Source organism: Neofelis nebulosa, chromosome 2, assembly GCF_028018385.1.
Source record: "Neofelis nebulosa isolate mNeoNeb1 chromosome 2, mNeoNeb1.pri, whole genome shotgun sequence".
Taxonomy (NCBI): Eukaryota; Metazoa; Chordata; class Mammalia; order Carnivora; family Felidae; genus Neofelis; species Neofelis nebulosa.
The window spans coordinates 69,922,079-69,943,799 of NC_080783.1; the positions used below are offsets into that span (position 1 = coordinate 69,922,079).

Genomic DNA, 21,721 nt, shown 5'->3' on the forward strand with positions numbered 1-21,721 from the left:
AGAGAGAAAAAGAGAGAGAAAACATTATAAGGACAGTGGTTACATACTTGTGGAGATCACCCTGGCAATTAATGTATGAGCGCCACAGCTGTAACATTTTCTCCTGTGTTTCTTACAATCTTCTTTTTTCTTTTTATTTGTATTTATTTGAGAGAGCAAGAGAGCAAGTGCGAGTGGACAAGGGGCAGAGAGAGAGGGAGAGAGAGAATCCCAAGCAGGCTCTGTGATGTCAGCACAGAGCCCAACTGATGTGGGACTCTATCCCACAAACCCCAAGATCGTGATCTGAGCCGAGATCAAGAGTTGAATGCTTAACCAACTGAGCCACCCAGGTGTCCCTCTTCACAATCTTTCTAGACCAGCAAGGAGTGGAGTTGTGTTAGAGGAGGGGAGAAAAAGGTGATACTGTCTGCATTGTACTTGTTGCTTATAGGCAAAGAACATGGAGTGATTTTACATGCACATATGTCAGATATCAGGTATATGATATGATATGTCTGAGTTAGCCCCTGACAGATAAGCAGCCAAATCCTTCCTTCTCCTTTCCCCATCTTTACTTTTTCCTTCTTCCTTCCTTCCTTCCTTCCTTCCTTCCTTCCTTCCTTCCTTCCTTCCTTCCTTCCTTCCTTCCTTCCTTCCTTCTCCTTCTTTCCTTCTCTTTTTTACTCCCTCCCTCTCTTCCTCCTTTCTTTTCTTTTCTTTTTCTTTTCCTTTTCTTTTTTATTTTTTCTTCTTTTCTTTTCGCTTTTCTTTTCTTTTTTCTTCTCTCTTCTTTTCTTTTCTTTTCTCTTTTCTTCTTTCCTTTCCTTTCCTTTCCTTTTCTTTTTCTTTTCCCTTCCCTTCCCTTCCTTTCTTTCTGTTTCTCTCTCTGCTAGCCAGTTAGCTATTCATCCATCTAGCTTTATTTCTTTATTTTACCATAAAATTTCCATCCAGAATAAAGACTACTTTTTTTAATTTCTGAAAATATTCCTGCAAATTTTGAGATGAAAAACAAGTAATTTATTTTCATCATTCAGATTAAAAAGTTGAACATCTGGATAATTCTTAAAATTAAGGTACTTCGTGTTGATAAATTCAAGTGCACTGATGTTAACAGTAGCTTGTATTTGGAATTCTTACTTAGAATGAAAACGTAATATAAAAATACTTTATTATAAATATACTTTTTTCACAGCACTTTCAAAAACAATATGCCAACATTTACTGAAACAATCTATAAAAACCACATGGGTTTTTAAGCTTGCTTTGTTCCTGATAGAAGCATGAGAGTTCTGAAACCACACTCCCAGGGTCCAAATCCTGGCTCTAGGACCACTTTGGATTTTATATCCTTGTGTGCCCTTGGATGGGTGACAGCTTTATCTCTGTTTTTGTTTTTGTTTTTGTTTTTTCTGAGGTTGTAGTAAGTAAAAGGTGATAATCAAGCTCATCGAATAGTGCCCAGCACATAGTAGGTACTCTGTGAATATTGGCTCATATTACTAGTTTTAGTAGAGGTTTTCAGAGCCATTAAAAACAGGGGCTGGTTAAATTATTGGAAAATTAATAGCCCAATTAAAGTGGTGCAGTCTCAAATTAATGCCCATATTCAGGGGGTTCCAAATTCTAAGCAACACTGGTCTCAGACTCTTTCCTGAGAAAGTGGTCCAAAAGAACCAAACAAATCAACAACTAATAAACAAAAACAACAACTAAAACAACAATCCCACTCACTTCTCCCCCTACATAACAAACACTCCAGAAAAATAGAAAATCCAAAATGGAGAAAGGCTTCCTTTTTAACTCCCTTACTTGAATGTTGAGAAAGTCACATTTAAATGACTGCAAAAACTTCAGTGAAGAAAGTCAGGATAACTAGCCAACAGCAAATTATGATCACAAATCAATAAAGCAGTGAACTGTTGAAAAACTTTTGATAGAAAATAAGACGTGGAGGGAATATACTAAAAACGACCATAGAAGCAGGAGCTACAATGATAGGGTAAGATGTTAATAGAAGAGTATGGGTTTTATTAAAGTGTTATATTTAAAGTCATCAATCTTAAGAACAAATATTGCTAACTGGGGCATTTGTTTCAGGCTAAATGTGATTCATAGCACTTAAAAACACTGGTGTTTCTTGATTTATGCTGTTTCATGACAAGCAAATATTTTCTTTCAAAAGTGAAATATATGTATAGATGACAGTATTTTAGATGGATTTGTAAAAATAAAAGAAAATGAGGAAGTAGTGCAGACTCTTTGCACAACGGAACCTATTCTCATTGGGCCCATGTCAGCTGTTCCTGGCAGATTGGTAGCACTAATTGGAAGAGGTCTAGGAGACTGTGACTCTCTCCAAACCGACCTCACCAGCTTTCCTCATTCTGCTCTCCTCCTTCTGTGGGCTCGTCATAATACTGTGGAGGTTAACCAGCAGTTAAAAGACATTCTATCCCACTGGCCCAGACTGAACTCCATTCTCAATTCAAAGCTTCTGAAATATCGCTGTTGGTAATACAGGGCAGCGTTGCCAAAGACACCTTTTTCCCTGAAGTATGTACTGAAATTATCCAGAACAACTAGTGCCGCCTATGGAGTTTTTAGGAAAGGAAGGGAATCTCATGTTTATTGAATACCTGACTACATTTGACTGTCACTACAATCCTGGGGTAAGGTGATCCGCCTGCTCTTTTTGTGGATGCGAACAATGAAACTCAGAGAGTCATTTGCCTTATGTTGCCAGATATGACAAGGAGTGGCTCTGGTGTCCTCAGGCTTAAGCTGGTTTCCACTACTTGATGGAAATATTTGAATAAAATTAAACACAAAGCCACTCAACTAAAAGTTAATTATTCGGTGCTCAAGTCAGTGGCTATATAATTGACAATAGGAGAAAGAACATATCCTGGTAATGATAATGAGAAAGAAATAAAATATTGGGGTCAGTATTGTTATCTCCATACCGAACATACAAGAGCTTGAAGAAAGGAGTGCTAATCTGTAGTTAATAGGCTCTGCCACTCATTGATGCTAAGAATGTGGGCAAACCGATCTCTCAGAACCTCCATATTCTGTAAAACCAGACCACAGAATGGTCGAGAGGATTAAATAAAACAATGTAATAGAGAATCTGTAATATATAGTAGCTCAATAAATTCTTGTTAACTTTGTATTAGTAGCATTGAGGGATGGCTCTTTTTTTAAATCTTTAATTTGCTGAAGAGTTCCACGGCTGTTCTACAAGCAGTCCGCATTTCACAAAATGCAAATTGTAGCAACAATGTAAATTCAGACTAAATGGGAGTTTTGCTTGAATAAAAATCAAGGCAATTTCTCAAACTTGTTTTTTTTTTCCCCCAAAGGATATCAACATTTGTTTTACTCAGACATAGTAGTTATTAGCTCTTTGAGCTGCAACTGGAATGCACTCAGTACGTTTAGAAAGAAGAAACTCTGAAGTCTGGAATTACTGATGAATAAGTCAGACATTCATTTACATTTCAAACTGAAACATGCAGAAAAATTCTCTTTAATGTAGGTATCTCATGTTCAAGGCTGTGAGTAAAAGGTGTAAGAACTTTGCTGAGTTTTAATGACAACACTTTTTTGTATTCATCATCTTAGAGATGTCACCTTTGGGGGATACAGCTAAAGGGATTGGTAAAATAAATTTAAAAGAGGATATTTATTCAATCTAGTCTTACGTTGCCTTCCCTTCACAGTGTTTGCTGAGGCATCAGACTGGCAAATACATCTCTGTCAACATCTGCTCTCATTTTCCAAATTGACACCATTCGGAAGCAGAAGTTAGGATTAGATGTTATTCTTTTTTTTTTTAAATTTTTTTTTTTCAACGTTTTTTATTTTTATTTTTGGGACAGAGAGAGACAGAGCATGAACGGGGGAGGGTCAGAGAGAGAGGGAGACACAGAATCGGAAACAGGCTCCAGGCTCTGAGCCATCAGCCCAGAGCCTGACGCGGGGCTCGAACTACGGACCGCGAGATCGTGACCTGGCTGAAGTCGGACGCTTAACCGACTGCGCCACCCAGGCGCCCCAGGATTAGATGTTATTCTTAAACTTTGGATCAGGCTATGAAATCAATATTCTGTCTGCTACAATAAAGCCTTCCTGAAAATATCTCACAACATCATTGGCCTAAGCCAACACATCCTGTGCAGGATACATGTTTATTTTACAATTTTCCAAAATTTGCCAGTAAATGCTAAGCTTATCAAATGTTGAAGCAAATGGATAATTTTCTGTAAATGGACTGGATCAAGAAAGTCCACTAATGAGTGGTCACCTATGAGTGTTAAGGGATAAGGAATTGATCAAAGAAATTAGACCTTACATTACTGTGAGAGGAGCCATGGAAATGAAGTTCAGAAAAGAGAGTTTGATCATCAGAGAAGCAATCAATCAGAAAAAGCACACACTTCCTGCTACCAAGTTGGACCGCCAAGAAGAAGCTTGCATGTGAGTCTTTAGGCAGATGTTGCCTCTGATAAATTGCCACCTCTGTATTTCCACAATGAAGTGCCTGGTTGTGGCCCACTGTTGGATTAAAAGGGTCAACAGCAAGGAAGATGCTAGATGTAGTGGAGGAGAGTTAGGACAGGCTGTAACCTGCCAGGTACCTCTGCACCTGTCAATCGTAGCATCTGATGACGGTGACCCTCACCTAGTAATGACTCCTGGACTGCTCTACTTTCCCCTTCCAAATCCCACGTAAGCTCCCCTTCTGGCCAACCAGATTGGCAATCATACAGGGAAGGGGAGTTTGGAAACAGTTTCCAACTTAACCAGATACGCAGTTTCAACCATCACATGTTTGGGGCACCTGGGTGGCTCAGATAGATGGTTGAGCATCCGACTTTGGCTGAGGTCGTGAACTCGTGGTTCGTGAGTTTAAGCCCTGCGTCGGGCTCTCTGCTCACAGCTGAGAGCAAGCCTGCTTTGGATTCTGTCTCCCTCTCTCTCTGCCCTTCTGCTGTTCATGCTCTCTCTCTCCCTCAAAAAATAAATAAACATTTAAAAAATTAAAAAAAAATAAACCATCACATGTTCCATAACACATATTATGGATGCTGATTCCGTTGCTGGCCATGGTGAAGGCTGTTCAGTCTCCTTCTGAAGCTATTTGACTTTATTCTCTTCTCAGAATAATGTAATAGAAACACTTGGAATCATTGTTGTTCTTACAGCTTGGATGTATTTCTTGGATGTTTTCTTCATTAAATCTCTCCAGTGGCTTTGTTTTTTCCTCAGTGGTAAAGCCAACGTCCTTACAATGACCTAAAAGGCTTTGAAGATGAACTCCTCATGTTTTTACCGATCTTACCTCCAGCCTTCTCTCTTCCCCTCCCTCAGCTACAGCTACCCTGGCTGGCCCCCTCACGTTTCCTTGAAAATATCTGACGTGCTCCTGCCTTAGTGCCTGTGCATTTGCTGTTTCCAAAATGCTTTTCCCCAAAATATTCACATGACTCATCCTATCACCTCTTTTTGTTTTTTTTTTTTTAAATACCAGGACTATTTTATTTAAAACTGTACCCCTGACTCCCTACTTATCTTTCTTGATTTATTTTTTCCCATTGTCCTTTCCACTATCTAACAAACTATATATATTCCATATCAATTTTGTGTGGTATCTTTTCTCCCACACTAGAAAGTAAGCTCCATGAGGACAGAAAGTGTTGTCTATATTATTTACTGCTGTACCTGGCACATGACGAACAGATATGCCAGCAGCAACTGCACAAGTATTTGTTGAATCTATTCAATGAAACAATCAGTCACAAAATTGTTTGGTCATTCACAAGGATTGTGCAGGGGTTTTGCGTTACAAATGCAAAGAGTAATTTTAGATGCCATATGTCAAAATTAATGCTAGAAAAATCAAAATTCCAGTTAGTTTTTCATTCTGACTTTCATCTCAGTGAGATGAGACTTGCAACATTTAGGAATATTTGTGGAATTTACCTAGCTATCTAAATTTCCACCTTTGCAGGGTTTTGAAACAGCCACTCACAAATGAAAATTTTCTTGGTCATGATAAGAAATTTGCTTTCCTCCCAAAGCCTTAAGTTAATCACTTTTCTAACTGATCCCCCTGAAATTTTAAAAGCTTGGGCTTGGAGACTTAGAGGAAAAACAGTTCAAAACCAACTGTCTAGATTTATCTGTTGATTTCTTACATTTGACTGTGTAATCATTAATCTTTAAGGACCTCGTACTCAAAACATGTTTTTGGCAGAAAATTTTGTCTAGTTAAATGCTAAAACGTCTTTACTTGTTACCTCAGTGATCTCTTCCCTTCCACTGCTTTCATTTTTTCCACCTTCAATCCAAATTTTATCTTCTTCATTCTCTCCTGCCACATTTAATTGTTTCCATTTGCCTAGGTCAGGAGAGTGTGCATAAATAATGTTGATTGTTCATAAACATGTGGATTTAATTAATAAACAGAGGGACTTAATAACTATGTAAATTAGGATTAATAAGCAACCCAAATTCAGTCTCTTGTCTTACCACTTAAAGCAGCTTCAAATTGTGATTTCTTTTTATTTCCCTAAGCTTCACCTGTTTAAATAATAATAGATAATAATAGAGTCTATCTTTATGGGGACCAGATGGGTGAATACACATAAAACATTTAACGATGCCAAAGACATAAGCACACATTGAATCCATGCTATTGTTAATATTACTGTTGATAAACGTGGATATATGCCTTGTCTATAATACTTCATCACTCTTATTCTCTGTTTCTTCAGGTGTAAAATGAGAATATTAAACTAGCGTATCTTGGGTGAGCACCTGGGTGGCTCAGTTGGTTGGGTGTCCAGCTTTGGCTCAGGTCACGATCTCGCAGTTCATGAGTTCGAGTCCCGTGTCGGGCTCCATGCTGACAGCTCAGACGGAGCCTGGAGCCTGCTTTAGATTCTGTGTCTCCCTCTCTCTCTGCCCCTCCTCCACTCACACTCTGTCTCTCTCTCAAAAATAAATAAACATTAAAAGACAATTAAAAAAAACTGGTGTATCTTTAACCTCCTTTGCAGCTATAAAATTCTGAGTCTATAATATACAGATTAAGAGTGTAAATGTATGTGTCTGTATGTTTAAGCATATGGCATAATTTCTATTGATTTATCTCTTAAATGAATTAAACAATGATGGTAATAGAATATATAACATCATTGTACCAGTTTATTATAGTCCTTATTCATGACTGATACCTGTTCTAATAGCTACTTCTGAAAAGGAAGAAAACCATATTCATTTGAAGCAGTACCCTTTTCAAATTGTGAATTTATAAGATTTTTAGTCTAATGACTAGTTCAAATAATGTCTTCTGCAGGAAATCTTATTTTTACAAATACATTTTCTCCCAAAAGTTCTAAGTCAATTGTTTAGAACTGCAAAGCCTTTTACAAAGACATAAGGTTAGAAATAGAGGCCACACTTGTTTATGCTTGAGAAAAGTTAATGCAGTTAGGATAAGGGTATAGATAAGAATGATTTTGCAGAGTCTGAAAGTTGTGTTTAGGGTACTGGCTTTTCATCTTCATTTTATCTCAAAATTTTAATATTTTCTTCCCTTACCCTTAGGACTCAGTGACGATTTCAAAGTGTTCATTTTACAACTACCTAGACTGGCAAAATGCATCACTTTTTGTAGTAGCCAAAGATAGGGGGGAAAAAAAAACAACTAAAAATCCTTCATTGGAGAACTTGTCACATACATGAGGCACAACCACACAGTGAAATACTGTGCAACACTTAAAAAGGATGTGGCAGTTCTTTGTGTACTTGTGTGAAAACATCACTAAAATATTTATTGTGGGAATGAACAAGGCCTAGGAAGGTCTGAATAATGAGTTATGATTTTTGTGGAGGAAAATAATATTTCTATGTATATGTAAAATTCTATTAACTGTTATTATCTCTAAGGAAAAGAATTACTTTTCTGCAAACGGAATGAAGAGAGAGACTTTTTTGTTGTTTGTTATTAGAATGAATTTATAAGCACATAGCTTGACTTCATGTTTTCCATCTTCTTGGATATGTTAATAACACCAGCACTCTTTAAATTTAAAAAAAAATTTTTTAATGTTTATTTATTTCTGAGAGAGAGAGAAAGAGAGAGTGAGTGAGCAAGCAGGGGAGGGGCAGAGAGAGAGGGAGACACAGAATTCGAAGCAAGCTTCAGGCTCTGAGCTGTCAGCACAGATCTGACTTAGGGCTTGAGCTCACCAACCATGAGATCATGACCTGAGCTGAGGTAGGATGCTTAACTAACTGAGCCACCCAGGTGCCCTGCACCAGCACTCTTGATATGCTAATCAACCATACACCAGAAGGGTTTTGTGTGTGTGTGTGTTTTTAAGGGTTTCTTTTATTTTTTAGGCGGGGAGGGGCAGAGAGAAGGAGACAGAGGATCTGAAGTAGGCTGTCTGCTGTCTGTGGACAGCAGACAGCTTGATGTGGAGCTCAAACTCATGAACCATAAGACCATGACCTGAGCTGAAGTAGGACGCTTAACCAACTGAGCCACCCAGGTGCCCCGGACGCTTGTTTAAATGCTCAACTGCAACAGAGGGAAGGAGAAAACAGACATACACCTTGAGGAAATGGAGGCAATTGAGAAGGAAAGAGGAAGAGGGTTCAAAGGGTCATAGGAGTACATTGAGAAGGAGTTTATTTATGGTGCAATTAAGATATAGAAAGAAGCAAAGAAGGCAACAGTGACACTCGGTTATGAATTTCTCTGCAAATGGAGACCTTGGAGGAACATGGTTGGTTCAGACAGTATTCTTACCACCAGGTGGCACATGAACCCAAAACAGTTTGGATGCTATAGGTTAGTAAGGATTAGGATGGGTTAATGATTAGTAGAAGGAAGGTAAAAATGACTTTTGGATTAAGAAGTAGAAAACAGGGGCGCCTGGGAGGCTCCGTTGGTTAAGCGTCTGACTTCAGCTCAGGTCATGATCTTGCAGTTTGTGGGTTCGAGCCCGGTGTTGGTCTCTGTGCTGACAGCTCAGAGCCTGGAGCCTGTTTTAGATTCTGTGTCTCCCTCTCTCTCTGCTCCTCCTCCATTCATGCTCTCTCGCTGTCTCTCAAAAATAAATTTTTTAAAAAAGTTAAAAAAAAGAAGTGGAAAACAGTATGAGTAACTATTCAGAAGTTATTATAGCAAGAAACATACATGTAACAATTCAGTTCTTACACTCAGTGCTTTTTAGAGAAAAAAAATGTGTATGTGTATAAAACAGTTGTTTAAGCCTTTCTTAAAAGCTATCACTTTTGTTAGTGTTAAAATTCATATTATGGCTTTGAAAAAAATATTTTCCTATAAATTTGGTCAGCAAAATAAAACAGCGAATTGTAAATTAAAACAGAGTTGACATAGGTAATGAAGATGGCAATAGTTTCTGAGTTGCACTAAGATTTGAGTTGAATTACTGAGGAGGTTGAATCCTCCAGAAACAGAAAAAAATATTGCGCTTCTCTCTGACACGGCGTCAGGATCATGGAGTCAATAATGGGCAGAGTAGTAAATGCACATACTCCATGGATAAATCTTCTATAATAGACACAAGGGTCTATCTTAGAATATCATGTTGGGCAGTGATGTCTGATAGCATATGTATTAGTTTGAAATGTGAGTATCTAAAATATCAGTGTTACATGACATAAATAAATGTGTCCATTTATTCTCTGTCAATCCATTTACATGATTTGATAATTTTGAAAGAAGTATTTTAGATCATGTTATAAAATATATTTTTTGGTATCTATTCTATGAGGGAAGAACCTTGCAAGTTTATTTATTAAAGAAGATTTCCTAGTTATTTTCCTGTGCCAAGTTCTATGCATGCACTGATTACAAGATGAAAAAAATATATACAGTCCCAAACCTCACGGTATATGATTATGAAAAGTAAAGGGTCTGAAGTAAACCTGACTGGTATCCCAACATGTGGCTTTTTGATCATGTAATACTTACAAATCAATTAGTTTCTCTAATTCTCCATTTATTTAAAGAATACTTATGGAGAGTCTCTCACATGCCCACTACAGTGTTGGGCAAACAGAAGTGAATAAAACAGATAAAATTCTTGACCTTAAGAAACGTACATATTAGTTACTTCATTAGATAAATAACATAATAATAACAATCTCTTTGCAATAAAAATTGAATGAAAAAAATATACGGAACCTGTACAGAGATCAGTTCCAGGAAACGAATAGGCTCCCAATAAAGAGAAACTCTCTTCTCCTTTAATTTATTGGGGTTAGATTTTTTTCTACAAAGCCTCCTTTTTGTGGGAAGGAAGCATTTCTGTTTTTTTCAATCTTTGTATTCATAGTAGGAACTCAATAAAAGTTTAGCAAACCATTAATATTTTTTATCTGGAGAAGTGATAAGACGAGCACTGGAAAGTTAGACGAGGGATGAATCTTGTCTGATAAATTTAAGAATCTACATTTTGTTCTGCAAGCAGTGAGGAACCACTGAAGGGATTTTAATTCAAGATGTTCAGAGATCAGATTTACAAGTTAGAAAAATAACTGCATTAGCAGTCAAAGTGAAGGGAGAAAAGAAGGGAGGTTTCTGGGGGTGAGAGGTAACGGTTCATGATTGTAATCATTTTTGTACTCAAAGTTCTGGGAGTAGATCATTTTGCTCAGGGACATATGGGCTAAGGTCAGAACCCAGGGGAATACAGATGTCGATACAATTCAATTATAGAAGTGCTTATTGAGCACCTGCTATGTACCGGGTAATGTTCTAAATGCTTGAGAAAGAGTGATGAATGGGTGCTTGAAGTTTACATTCTGGTGGAGGGAGATAATAAATAAAACCCAGAAGGAAATATCAGTTAGTGACAAAGGTTATGCAGAGAGTTGAAAGAGGTTGATGGGAGGGACAGTAACATAGGGCTAATGTGGATCAGGCGATCACAGGAGCCTCTCTGGGATGTGATGGGTAAGGTCCATATGGCAGGAAGGAGCCAGGCCTAAGAAAATCAAGAGAAAGCCCACTTTGGGCGGAAGGTTATATAGATAGCTAGGCAGAGAAAAGAGAGCTGGCCAAAAGGACTGGGAAAGAGCAGTCAGCGTGATAGCAGGTGCTCTTGGAAGATTTCCAAGAAAGAGTGATTGACATCGTCAAATCAGAAGAATCAAGTTTCAAAAAGCCCATAAGCTGTGGGTTAGATTTGTTAATGGTGACTTGAGCGAGGGGGAAGAAAAGGGGGGTAACATTCATTATCATCTGCAATGTATATTTGTGGCTATGTTATTTTACATTTTATGTGACTGTTTATTTCAGTCTTCACGATAGCAATATTATTACTATACTCATTTTACAGATGAAAAGACCTAGAATCAAAGATGTTAAATATATTACCCAAGGTCAAATAGCTAATAAGCTGGTATATGAACTCAGTTCTAACTATAAAACTCTTAGTGTCACCAACATTAGTGGGGGTGAAAGAAGCAAGGTTGCAGAATGTAATGAAGGGTGGTGGTTAGAACAGGGAAAAGTGAATATTTTGTGTACATAATTCTTTCATGACATTTGACCATGAAAGAAAGGCTATGAAGTAGGCCTTTCCCGTAGCAATTTGGCGTGCTGAATTAAATGTTTCATTAACAGTATTTACTTTACTTTATTAATTTATAAAGGCCCTGAAGAACAAGTGAAAGTGCTTATTTTTATTTTACCCTGTACCAGGAGCTGATAAACTATATAGTCTGTGGGCCAAATCTGGCCCATTGTCTTGTTTTCCTAAGTGTAATTTTATTGGAATAGGACCACACTCACTTATGTGAGTCTGTGGCTCACATTGACAAATTGTTGTCTGGCTGCTTTTGCACTATATTAACTGAGTTGAACAGTTGCAAGAGACCATGTGATTCATATGGCCTAAAATATTTCCTGGTTTACCCTTTACAGAAAAAAAAAACTATCCTTCATAGTTTGCCTTTCCTTATAGGGAAAAAAGGGTTGTTGAAAGTTGTTAGCAAAATGAAATGGATTATGTGGAACATAATAATGGTATTATATATATATGTGTGTGTGTGTGTGTGTGTGTGTGTACATATATATATGTACATATATATATATATATATATATATGTACACACACATACACACACACACACACACACATATATATAGGAGTGCCTGGGTGGCTCAGGCAGTTAAGCGTCCAACTTCAGCTCCAGTCATGATCTCACGGTTTGTGATTTCGAGCCTTGCATTGGGCTTTCTGCTGTCAGCACAGAGCCCACTTCAGATCCTCTGCCCTCTCGCTCTCTGCCCCTCCCCGGCTCACACACTCTCTCTGTGTCTCTCAAATGTAAACATTTAAAAAACAATGATATATGTGTAAACAAGATTAACAAGGTAGTTCATGCAGTATGAATGTATGGGCGCTTCTGCTGCTGTTGCTGGAAAGAAGTGATGGGAACCTCCCAGGGTGGGACAGGCAGGAGAGGGTAGACGTGGACTTGGGGGCTGATGGAATGCAATTGTGGGACTCCATCAAGGCTGATCCAGAGGAGTCAGGTGAATGAGTGCAGAAATGGGGAATTGAGAAAGGAAAACAGTAGAAGAAAAGATGGAGAAATTTATTTTAGAAATGTGTAAGGCATTAAATGTGGCATAGCACAGAGGTCACAGGCTTGAGATCTGAGAGACCTGGGTTGGAGTCCCAGCTCTCCCAACTGTACCATGTGACACTGACAAAATGACCTTTTCCATCCTGTTTCCTTATCCAGCATAAGGAAAATGATGCATTTTGGTGAGTTCTAATTGAGAAGCCTTGCAGTTAGCATTGGGATTGGGACATATTACCTAATTGTAGCAATGTTAAGCTATTGTTATTGTCCACAAAGTTATTATATTTTAAAATACTATGGAAATTAGGCTGTCATAGCAAGTATTGCATTACATTAGATTTCATTTTCATTTGTGTCAAAAGTGAACCCTTTGCTTGACTTTGGCCTTTTTCTTCTTCGTATTCAATCATCTTTTTTTTCATACTTCCTTAATAGACAATTTGTCATGTACATGCCCAAGTAGGACACTTTCTAGCATAACATCAATTTCCTTGGCATTGAAGAATAAATTTAAATGATTCATTAGCATTAGAGAATTATTTGTTGAAATTGGTATAATTTTAATGGAATTATAGGATATGATCGGATTATTCTCATCTGAAAACTTAGTATTTCAACTTCACATTTATTTTTATTTTTAATAAATGCTTCAACCTCACCATTTGTCTTTCTACAGCCATCCCAGGGCATAATGAGATTGACACGGCCACCTACCTACTCACCCAAGAATTCCTCCAGAGGATTGTTTTCCTCTCTTTGCCCTTTTAATCCTCACTCGTCATTCTATATCCTTTTTACATAGTACCTACAAATCAAATACCAAAATCAAAATTAAATAAAGAAAACAACTTAAAAATTTTTTTAAAATATTTATTTATTCTTGAGAGAGAGAGAGTGTGTGTGTGTGAACAGGGGAGAGGCAGAGAGAGGGAGATAGAGGGTCCAACCTGCTCTGTGCTGTGATCGCAGAGTCTGATGCGGGGCTTGAACTCATGACTGGGAGATCATAACCTGAGTGGAAACCAAAAGTCACCTGCTTAACTGAGCCACCCAGGTGCCCCGCAAACAACCTTTTTATAGTAGTTGTCAATGGATAGGTTTTATACATACATGAGTGGTCATAATGTACAGTTTAAAGATTTATAAGATATTATAAGATATTATACCCACACCCCTATAATCAGTCTTAGCTATTGAACTTTCAGGAAAGAAAAAAGTGTACCTTTTCTTTTCTACCTGATTGAGAAACTAATGGAGACTTAGACTAGATGCAGGAGTCAAATGGCTGGGTCAGTTTTGTTACCAATGAAAACCAGATCTGGCAAGTTTGGCTTAGCTGGCAAATAAATGGACCTTATAATACTTTTTTGTTAAATTCAATCTTAAGCATTGCTTCTTAAGAGAAGGCGAAAGGCCAAGAGTGTCAAGCTACCAAAAGTTCCTCTGCTGGAAACATTAAGAGCAGGGGGTAAATGCTTACTCATACCATTAGTCTGTTCTTAGAACTCTTTCCTACAATTAGCCATATGTGACTAGAAGAGTAGAAAGAAGGCTGAATGCCTGAGGTTATTCTGAAGCAAAGCAAAGCAGTGTTTATTCCCATCTATTTTGATACCAGGTTTCCCTGAAAATGTTACTTTTTGTTAATCTTCTCTTTTGTGTCTCTTTTGACATGTATCCTCTTACGCTTCATGTATTTTAAGTGGTTCTGCGTTCTGATGTTTTACCACACCACTGACTTTGGTATTTATTTAATTGTTAATCTTTTAGCTCTCATGCAAACATGATTTAACTTGCAGCATGATTTCACCTTGATGGGGATTCTGGTGGCTCACTGAGCATGGAGTCATGCTGTACATGTACATTGCTGTCTCTCATGCATTTTGGTTTATTCTTTTAAGCAATTTGCAGTAGGTTAGGCTTACTGCCAAACTCTTTACTTCAAATCTTTCTTAATGCACACATTGGATTTGTGTTTAATGATTCATTTACCTAATGCATACCAAAAAGGATCAGTATGTAGGCCAAAGTGAGTCTTTTTAAAATTTTAACAAATGACAATAGCCAGTCTTAGAAAACTCGTGTTTTAAAATCTGCTTCAACTCAGTATTGTATTCAGCAGGATAATGCAATTGGTGTTAATTCAATTTATGCTACTAGTCTACCTTGTTTCACACAAGGGACCAAAATAAAGTACCTGGTACCATTTTCTCTATGACATCCTGCTGTGAATTTGCTGAGAGCCATGTGTCTTAGCTCTGATTAAAAATCTTGGCTCTGCTACTGGCCTTAGGGTCATTGGAAAGTTGCACTTTCTTAAGTGTCAGTTTTCTTCATTACAAAATGATGATACAGACCTCACAAGATTGCTGGACAATAAAACGAGATAATATAGTAAGTGTACATAAAGTACTTAACATAATGCTTAGCTTATATAACGCATGCAACAGAGATTAGTCTCAAGTTCAACATTCAGTCTCCCACTTCCTATGCCACGAGAAGAGAGTACTCTAGCAGTGATACTTGTTTAGTGAACAGCAGAATAATCTTAAAGATTCCGGGACCCACTTATATGATAACTCACTCAGCCTGTATGTATGGAGCCTGGGATGGCAGGTGGACACTGGACTCCAAGGACCAACTCCAATTCCAACAACAGAGCATTGAGAACAGGGAGAGAGGGAAAGAAAATAGTAACTGTCAGAAGGGGAGAGTTCATAGAGAAAACTTCTTGCAGAATAGCTGATCCCACATCCATACTTTTCCCAAATCAGCAAGTTACTTCATGTTTCTCTACTATGCACTGCTTTAGTTTTTGCTCTTCGACGAATGAGAAACAAAACCCCACCTTGATATCTCAAGTAGAAATGAGAATGAAACAGTAACAGATACGATGAGGATATGAGAGCCAATCTCATTGTCACCCAATAGTATGAAGTGAAATATTATGGCATATATTACGAATGTGTCATCCACATCCCATGGAAAGGAAATGAGGAACTGTTAAATCCTGGACAACTCTCGTTCAGAGGCTCCATGGTCTCCTGTCCTGTCATCTTTCTCTTCTCTTTCCTGATCTGCCCTCTGCAAATCCACGGTCTTCTCTTTCTTTTCTCTCTTCCTCTATTTCCTCTGCCTCTCGTTCTCTCTCTCCTCACCCCTCCTACCAGCATTTTTCACTTGTACTTGGTCCTAAATGCAGTCTTTAAATCAATATATCTTTTATTATATCTTTCAACTCTTCATGCAAAGATAATTGGGTCAGTCTTTCATTATTTTAATTACACTTCCCAGAGAGGAGCTGGTTTGGCTCAGATCATTTGTGTTAATCAGTGGATTGGCCTCCCTAGATATGAGTTTGTGCATGTGGGTTGTGTTCATGTGATGCCTATAGTAAACCTCCTCCAGAGGACATATGAGCAGGTTCATTAAGAAAGTATCAGTTATTTTCCTAGCACTTCTCACAGGGTCTGGAGAGTAGTGTATGTTCAATAAATGTCTGCTGAATAAATAAATGATAACACTAAATTCATACCTTATTTTACTAAGATCTCAGCTTTACTAATCATTGACAGCCAGTATGTATCAAGTATTTATCATTAGCTAGGCGTTGTTTGATGTACATTCCATGTGTTCACTCTGTCATCTTCACAACAGTCTTATGGTAAAATCAGGCACGGAGAGCCTAAATAATTGTTCGGGGATATGCCCAAGTCCATGCCTGGGCCCTTGACTCTCGTATCCACAATCCTGACCTCCATTCTAAACCAGCTTCGATCTACAGTTTATTTCTGACAGTACAAAGTAAGTGTATGTTAACTTACACCGCTAACTTATACTAGTAGTAGTTTAAAAAAAATAGAGAATGGAGTTGTATAACAACAAATGAACAGACACCAAGAAGTTCGAGTTGACTGGTATGCAATATTGATGGCTTAAAAAGTGTAAACAGGGGCCCCTGGGTGGCTCAGTTGGTTAAGCATCCGACTCAAGAGTTCTGCTCTGGTCATGATCTCACAGTTCGTTAGTTTGAGCCTTATATTGGGCTCTGCTGGCAGTGTGGACCCTGTTTAGGATTCTCTCTCTCTCTCTCTCTCTCTCTCTCTCTCTCTCCTTCTCTCTACCCCTCTCCAGCTCACACACACACTCTCTCTTTCAAAGTCAATAAATAAACAAAAACAATAAACATTTTGTTCCTAAAAATGTTTTCTACTTTTCTTCTCCCTGGTTCTGTATCTTATATTCTCTTTTTTTTCCTTTCTCTTTATCAATCTTTTTCCTTTTAATAGCCATTTTATTTATACCATTTGATTACTCAGTGGGAAAGCTATTCTTGTTGTAGAAACCATTTTTAGTCAATTTCTGTTCTATAGCTCAGAACCACAAATTTTCAATGACTTCTCAAAGGATAATACGTGAGTAGAAAGGAAAGCATAGTAGACAATAAGAGGAAAGCCTTCTGCGCAACAAAGAGCAAGTCCTAATGACAACGTAATCTCAGAAACTCAAAACATTATGTAAAATACAAGGACAATGAAATAAAAAGTACAAGACAGCTCAAAGTGACATTAGACTTACTATTAATCAAAGAAAAACCAACACAGATTTTCTTTTTTAATTAAACTAGTATTTTTTAAAAAACGGTAATGCTCCCTGATGTAGAGGACACAAAGTAGGAGAGCAGTGTATTTCTAGCAAAGAATGTGATGATATGCATTAAAGTCTTTAAAATATTCATTATCTTTCAAAAATTATATGTTAAGAAAATTATTTCAAGAGTGGCATAAATTTCTGTACAGTGCTGTTTATCACTGTTCTATCAGTCAAGCCTGGTGATAAGTTAATGTTCAAAAATGGAGAAAATGTTAAGTTAGATATCATACATATGAAATCTTATGCTACTATTAAAATGATGTTTACAAAAAATCAGTTATCATTGTTAAATACCATTGAAATAATGTTTACAAAAATTACTCTAAAGCTATACGTAAATAGATATGTGCACATTCACAAATGAGGAGACTCGAAGAGACACCAAAATATTTGTAGCATTCATCTCAGGCCGGTAGAATTATACATAATTTTTTCAATATATTTTCATATTCCAAGTTTTCTATGATAAACAGGTTGGTATGAGGGCAATATTCTATTAGGTTTGTGTTTAAAGGAATCTTCTTACAACTTGACTTCTCACTATAGACAAGTCTGGAGCATCCACTTGCCAATTCCATCTTGGGAACAGCCTTGCTTGTGGTACATGAGGCACTAAATCTTAGGGCTCCAAGTTAAAAGACACTTGAGGTTTCCCACCTTACCTGCAGGGTAAGTGTTATAGAACAGCGGCAAATACCACCACTTAGATAAGCCTTTTCCCAAGATGAAATTCTTTGAGTAGGTAGCCGTTTAGTATAAACTTCAGCTTTTTTTCTGAGGAGGAAAAAAACCCTGTTCTTCCCTACTATGTTTTTAATGAAAGGCATTTCACTGCAAATCAATTTTCTCATTAAAAACTGAATGGTTAGTAATAAAGTTTTAAACATCTATAAAATGCTGATAATCAGAATTGATGGATCCTAAGTATTGTCTTGTGATAATACTGATTCTGATAAAGTGTAATTCTAGCTACAATATGAAGAATGATCTCAAATGTATAAAAAGATTCATTTCTACCCTTTCTGTTTCTGGTTTTGATTTAGGAGGTTTTTATTTATGTTTGTTTCTCTGTGTGCTTTCTGTTTCATTTTATTTCTGAGTCATAAGTTAACACAATTCACACTCCCCCTTTTTTCACTGTCGTTTGACAAAACCTTTAGTTCATGTTGGTAGGACACAACTCCTAAAAGTGTTACTGCTCCTTGTAAAGACATACTGGAATTATTTAGAATGATACTTTTTTTGTAACTGCAATATTCAAGGAGCTTTTAGTTTCATATTGACTGAACTATATAATAGTTTTTTGACCATTGAAAACTGTCAGATTAAACTTGCTCTTGTGAGTTACTAGATTAGGGGACCCAGAGAAAACAGAAGCTAGTGTCCACTAAGAATTTATTTAGAAATCTTCCCTTGGTATGAGAAGAATTATTTGTTTTACAAGGTTATAAATTCCTGGAAGCCTAGTAACTCGTTTCTTGTCTTTGTATATAAAATACCTATTTAATACATGTATATTGAATAAATTAATGAAAGTTCAGGGAGACGTCTATAAATTTTTGTCAAAATTTGTGAGTATTATAGATCCAGAAATTCCCAGTTTAGGATATGGGAAATATTGATTTGACATGCATATTTATTTTTATTTTTAGCAAGACATGTTGTCTCCTTTCAAGGACTCTCTTTTTTTGATACTGGAGGACAATCTCTATCCTTTGACTGTTACAAATTTATCATTTAATTTAAGAAAGTATAGCTATTTTTATTTGCTCTAGGAAGAATTCTGATATGGTAGAAGAATTCACCAAGTACAGTTGTGTATAAATGTAGGTAAAAGTCACTATAATGATTGAGGAACTGATCCAGTTAAGAAAACGATGACAATTGGCTACCAGGAAAAAAATAGATGCAAAACTTCAAGGAGGTGATGAAGCTAGCGGTGTGGGGATCCATTTTCCCTGTGTATGGGAAGAATGGAAACTGGTGGTTTTCTTGTCTGAGCTGTATATGTGTCTTTCTCCTCCACTGTATAAGCGGCTCAAAGACAAGGACAGTATCTTTCACTTTGACACACACACAATGAATATTTAATGCATTGAATTTGTTAAATTAGGAGAAAGAAAGGGGAGGCAAAACGCTGGAGATGTAAACGATAAGGTCGTATTTAGTTTAATTATAGTCCTAATTGGCCTCCACTATTGATTCTATGTGATTGAAATAGGGCTTTGAGGATATTAGGTTTGAAACAGATTGATGTGTCTCCAGCTATATCTGAGCTGGCTGCTCTGGTACTCACTTGACTTTAATAACATTTGTGGCCGATGGAAAGTGGGGAAAAGGAAGATAGATTTAATAAATACTTGAAAAGGAGAAACTATACTATAGTGCATGAATTAGAACAAAGAAAGGATAAAGGTTAAAAAAGATTTCATTTTTGTGAAGCCAAGAGGTAATACAATTGATGTTACTGGAGAAGTTGTAAAGAGTATAATGAGGCAATAAAATGAATGCAATGGAAGGACAAAGTATGGTGAAAAAGAATAGCTTGGGTTCAAGTTCAGACTTTCCTGTGTTTACTGGCATTGAACTTTGCAATTCTCAGTTTTCTCATCTCTAAAATGGAGGAAATATTGGGGCACCCAGGTGACTCAGTCGGTTAAGTGTCCAACTTTGGCTCAGGTCATGATCTCATGGTTCCTGAGTTCGAGCCCCATGGTGGGCTCTTTGCTGACAGCTCAGAGCCTGGAGCCTGCTTTGGATTTTGTGTCTCCCATTTAAATTTTTTTTTTTTAAAGTAAAAATAAAATGGAGGCTATATTTGTATTTTACCTATAGAGTTATTTGTTATGATGACTGAATGTGATAAAATGTGTTTTCTTTTTTAGGGATTGTTTGGATTCAAGAACCTGAAATCCATTTACTAACTCAAATAAAATAGGGATATATTTTAAAGATTAAAGGGAAATTAATGACTAATCAAAAGAAGTATAGCCTCGCTCATAAGAATTTGAAAGTCACTGTGACTCTATTCTCTTAATTTCCCCTTTCTTTCCCTGGGATCTCATGGTCTATTATCACCTCATTTCTCTGAATTCCTGTGCCATTCTTTATGATGTCTTTGGCCAAGAGTAACAGAAAAGCTGTTTACGAGGGGCTTATACAACAAGGGATTCATTGTTTTATGTAACACAAAGTTTTTGTAGGTAGAACAGATCCAGAGTTGACAATTCAGCAGCTCAACCATGTCATTGTGGACACAGGTTCTTCCCTTTATACTTCTGTACCTCCACTTGTAGGCTTATCGTCTTCAACTGGCCACTTAACAGGGTCCTCAGATAGATACCTTAGTCTGAAGCATCAGCTGTCTTCAAAACCCGTTCTTGCTTGCACATTTGTTTTTAAGAGCCAAAACTACTCATTGGGTATATTCCAGCAATAGTTTTCTTTGTAAACTACATAGAATTATACAAATAATTTTAAAGCTATCCATAAAATACTCAAATGAAACATTCTGAACATACAGACAAAAGATTAAAAAAAAAAATCTAAACCACTTCTAGACTTCCTTTATTGATAGATCAGAAGTTATACATAGTTATCTGAAAACTGTTTAAATTTGTAGAAATTATAATCATTTAAAATAGCTTCCACATTAAACTTCATTTTAATAGTTGCTAGAGTGAACACTAAATTGAATAAATAATATGTCTAGAAATCTCTCAAGACAATCAGAAATACACAAACATGAAAAATGGCATAAAGCCAAACATGAGTACGAAAGGACCATGTAGGTCTCCCTTAATATGGGAGAAGGAATTGAGGAAAACTTCATACAGCAATGGCATTTGACCTCACCTTTGGAAAATTCAGGTCTGGAGTTTGGAAGAAAATTTGACTAAGTTAAGAGATTTGAGTGTCATCACCATATTGTAGTACACAAGACTTGAGAAGAGAGTAAAAGTGAAAATTTGTGAGATGAAAAATAATAAAAACTGGATACTTTCTCATAATAATATTTATTATTAGAACAGTATCATAGGATATTTATAGTTTCAAGCCATGTGATTTTGCCTTATCTTAATTGATTCTCTCAGAAACATACCTCAAAGGTGTTAGTACCATTGTTTCGTAGTTTTTGAGACTGTTACTTAAAGAGGTTAAGCCATTTTCCCCAAATGAAGAAATTGGAATTCTTGTGCTTGCTTTTGGACTCAAATCTCATCTTTAGTAATTTATAATGAATTGAAATTTATAGTCTTTGGATTCTAAAATACCATTATTAAATAAGTCAAATAAATATACATACAAGATCCAATAGCAATATTCAAGAATTCTATATTTAATTAAATAAACATTTTTACTGTTCTTTAGATTTCTTCCCATTTTGAATCCGTCTGTCCACTCAGATTTTATGCTGTGTAGAGATAAAATGACTAGATTGTAA

At 36.8% G+C, this 21,721-nt stretch overlaps 1 protein-coding gene and 1 long non-coding RNA gene across 12 annotated transcripts in view; one reads left to right on the forward strand and one right to left on the reverse strand.

Annotated features, from left to right (window-relative positions):
- The window catches only part of KCNH7 (potassium voltage-gated channel subfamily H member 7), a 492,691-nt gene that overhangs the window by 49,887 nt on the left and 421,083 nt on the right, over positions 1–21,721 (forward strand). The window lies entirely within an intron of this gene.
- LOC131503636 (uncharacterized) overlaps positions 1–21,721 on the reverse strand; it is a 56,967-nt gene that overhangs the window by 34,067 nt on the left and 1,179 nt on the right. For all 3 annotated transcript variants that reach the window (XR_009257501.1, XR_009257503.1, XR_009257502.1), the window contains exons 2-3: positions 13,347–13,429; positions 6,288–6,388 (exon numbers count right to left, since the gene is read on the reverse strand). This is a non-coding gene — a long non-coding RNA (uncharacterized LOC131503636). The remainder of the gene's footprint in view (positions 1–6,287; positions 6,389–13,346; positions 13,430–21,721) is intronic.